The sequence below is a fragment of the Scyliorhinus torazame genome, unplaced genomic scaffold (assembly GCF_047496885.1).
Source record: "Scyliorhinus torazame isolate Kashiwa2021f unplaced genomic scaffold, sScyTor2.1 scaffold_604, whole genome shotgun sequence".
In the NCBI taxonomy this organism is placed as follows: domain Eukaryota; kingdom Metazoa; phylum Chordata; class Chondrichthyes; order Carcharhiniformes; family Scyliorhinidae; genus Scyliorhinus; species Scyliorhinus torazame.
In genome coordinates this window covers 1-3,774 of record NW_027308331.1, presented here as the reverse complement: position 1 = coordinate 3,774, position 3,774 = coordinate 1, and the positions used below count along the sequence as shown (strand labels likewise).

The 3,774-nt window shown below is 45.5% G+C and overlaps 1 long non-coding RNA gene across 2 annotated transcripts; it reads right to left on the bottom strand.

The window, feature by feature from the left end:
• Positions 1-756: 756 nt before the first annotated feature.
• Positions 757-3,688, bottom strand: LOC140406556 (uncharacterized). Of its 2 annotated transcripts, XR_011939204.1 has the most exons (4): positions 3,625-3,688; positions 3,328-3,461; positions 2,886-2,992; positions 757-891 (listed from the first exon to the last, which is right to left on the bottom strand). It is a non-coding gene; the product is annotated as an uncharacterized lncRNA (long non-coding RNA). The 2 variants fall into 2 exon arrangements; XR_011939203.1 differs by having other exon boundaries at positions 2,886-3,461.
• Positions 3,689-3,774: the final 86 nt, after the last annotated feature.

Genomic DNA, 3,774 nt, shown 5'->3' with positions numbered 1-3,774 from the left:
AAGTTTAAAACTTTTACATTCGAGACCTTCAAACCCACTTTGCAGTCTGTGAGCTATTTCATTGTTTTTTTTAAAGAAGTAGGGACTGTAGATTTATTTATTTATTTTTATAAATTTAGAGTGCCCAATTCATTTTTTCCAATTCGGGGACAATTCCGTGTGGCCAGTCCCCCGAGCCTGCACATCTTTGGGTTGTGGGGGCGAAACCCACGCAAACACTGGGAGAGCTATTTTATTGTAAGAGTTGTGGTCACTGTTGCTGCGCGTAAAAGGCCACAGGCCTGTGAGTGAACACAAGATCCCACAGCGGCAGCTACCTGGACCTAACCGATGGGACACTGTCCTTCCTCCCCCCCCCCTCACACCTGCTGGGTGCCCCATTCCCCACTGCACCTAACAACCCCACCCCCACCGCCGTGTCATGTGAAAGACTTAAACTGCCTCTTAAAGTGAAGAAAAACCTTTCTAAAACGAAATCCATTGGCACACAGAAAGATCCCAGAAGGTGCAGTCGGCAGTGTTGAGTGTCGTTTACATTTGCTACCAGGTTGCAGCGAGTGGCTGAAACCGTGAAATCGTCCCCCCCCCCTCCTCCCCTCCCCCCCTATCCCCTACCCCACCACAAATACCCGGGACGCTCAGAATTAATATAACCTCTGTTATTTTGGAACAATATTTGACAGCTTCATATTCCAGATTTGTATTTTACTCTTTGCCGCCCATCAAAGGGTTAATTTGTTTGTGTCTAAGTGCAAGGCCGGGGCAGCAATAAAGAGACAACTCACGTGAGTGCGGCCTGTGGAGTAGGCCTCAGTCCATCCACTTGTCCTCTGGAGAATAGCCTTTGTCCAAAGATTCCTGGTCGCATTGCAGTCTTCAAAGTTCAAATTCCTGGGAAAAGAGGGAGAAAATTAACTAAAACGCAGGAAAATGTTTAAACTTGTAGCACAGCAAGAGGCCAAGATTCCCCCTCTCAGTCACACACACTCTCAGCAACATCCACCTACAATAATCTCAGTTATAAACCACAGGATAAAAATGATTGAGAGATAGTTACCGTTTCCCTTGTGTTTCTCTTTCTCTCTCTCTCTCTCGCTATCTCATTCGGTCTCTCTATCCCTCTCATTCATATTTCTGTCTCCCTCGTTATCCCTCATCACCCTCCCAGCATTTATTTCTATTTATTTCTCTAATCAGGGTATCCCCAGAAAGATGTGATGAGACTCCCCATTGCAGTTTGTGGGGTGGTTTTCTTCGATTAAAGGTTTAAAGAGACACTAAAAAGCTGGAGAGAAATGGACAGATAGAGGCAGAAAGCAGGGGAGACAGAGAGAGAGAGAGAGGCAAGAATGGAACGAAGACAGAAAGGGAGAGAAAGCCTCTCTTTTTCACGACCTCCCTCTCCCTCCACCCTCTCTTTCTTTCTCCTCTCCCTCTCTCTAATCTCCATTACCCCCCAGCCCCACACTCTTTCTGTACTCTCTCTCTCTTTCTCACTCTCATTCTAATAGTTGGGAAGGAGAACGGAAGAGAGACAGGGTCACACACAGGAATCCAACATTCATAACCACAGCAAACTGAATTCAAATGACCTCCTGCGAATTTAATTTCACCCTCATACTTTACCAGGATGTTGCCTGGAATGGAGAGTAGGTCTTACGAGGAAAGGTTGAGGGTGCTAGGCCTTTTCTCATTAGAACGGAGAAGGATGAGGGGTGACTTGGTAGAGGTTTATGAGATGATCAGAGGAATAGATAAGAGTAGACAGTCAGAGACTTTTCCCCCGGGTGGAACAAACCATTACAAGGGGACATAAATTTAAGGTGAAAGGTGGAAGATATAGGAGGGATGTCAGAGGTAAGTTCTTTACCCAGAGAGTAGTGGGGGCATGGAATGCACTGCCTGTGGAAGTAGTTGAATCGGAAACATTCGGGACCTTCAAGCAGCTATTGGATAGTTACATGGATTACGGTTAAATGATATAGTGTAGATTTATTTGTTCTTAAGGGCAGCACGGTAGCATTGTGGATAGCACAATTGCTTCATTGCTCCAGGGTCCCAGGTTCGATTCCAGCTTGGATCACTGTCTGTGCGGAGTCTGCACATCCTCCCCGTGTCTGCGTGGGTTTACTCCGGGTGCTCCGGTTTCCTCCCACAGTCCAAAGATGTGCGGGTTAGGTGGATTGGCCATGAAAAATTGCCCTTAGTGTCCAAAATCGCCCCTTGTGTTGGGTGGAGGTGTTGAGTTTGGGTAGGGTGCTCTTTCCAAGAGCCAGTGCAGACTCAAAGGGCCGAATGGCCTCCTTCTGCACTGTAAATTCAATGATAATCTATGATTAATCTAGGACAAAGGTTCGGCACAACATCGTGGGCCGAAGGGCCTGTTCTGTGCTGTATTTTCTAAAAAAAAAACTTGTGTCTCGGCCTAAAACACAGGCTTCATTCCAGAATTATACCCGCTTCAAGTTAAGGGACTTTAATTCCGGGCAATCGAGATTACTTTACAGTCAATGGATTCAATTTAAAAGTGACCCCACTATCGTTAATTTTGTGAATTCTGAAGGCAACCTGTGCACAGGGAGAGCCCAACAAATGATGACCACTTTCAAAATTGAGTTCAGAGTTTCTGATCTGAGATTTCTCTCGCTCTCTCTCCCAGATTGCAGAGATTGGCTGAAACAGTGAAATGACACCCCCCCCCCCCACCCCCCACCCCCAGCAGCCCACCCCTGGGATGCTCAGAATTAATATAACCCCTGTCATTTTGGAACAAAATTAGACAGCTTCATATTCCAGATTTGTATTTTACTCTTTGCCGCCCACCAAAGGGTTAATGTGTTTGTGTCTAAGTGCAAGGCCGGGGTGGCAATAAAGAGACAACTCACGTGAGTGCGGCCTGTGGAGTAGGCCTCAGTCCATCCACTTGTCCTCTGGAGAATAGCCTTTGCCCCAAGATTCCTGCTCACATTGCAGTCTTTCACAATTCAAATTCCTGGGAAAAAGAGGGAGAAAATTAACTAAACCACTGGAAAAGATTGAAACTATTTAATACAGCGAGAGCCCAGGGTCCCCTTTTCAGTTTTACAACTCCTCAGCAACATCCGAATACAAATAAGTCACAGCTTTCAACCAGAGGTTAAAAAAGATTGAGAGACAATTAATACTCAAAATCTTTTTATTGTCACAATTAGGCTTACATTAATACTGCAATGAAGTTACTGTGAAAATCCCCTTCTCTTGTGTTTCTCGCAGTCTCTCTGTACCTCTTATACATATTTATGTCTCCCTCCCTCACTCTCTTTGATCCCTCCAATATTAAAATTAAACCTCAGTCAGGGTAATAACCCGGGTGAAGCCTGCGGAACAGGCCTCAGCCAGCGCTCCCTCGGGAAGAATTCACACTCCCTCGTCCTCCTCACTGGATTCCCAACCTCCTTCCAGTTTTCCAAATAAAGATGCCTCTGGAGAAAAAAAGGAGATAAAATTGGTTATAAAGACAATAACAGGGACATTTAAAAAAATATACAAAACAGCACAACAGGAGTCCAACATTTCTAATCTCGAGCCAATCAGCAACATGTCAACACCCAAAATGCACAGCTCAAAACAGACAGATTGACACACCCAGCGACACACACACACACACACTGAAGCAGAGGGGTAATGTTTTCAGTGTCGTGGGTTTTTGGTTTGAGAACTGAAGTCCCTCAGACACAGATATATCTCAGTGAGCTGTGAGCAGACTCCACCCCTAGTCTCTGCCATGTGTGGAAT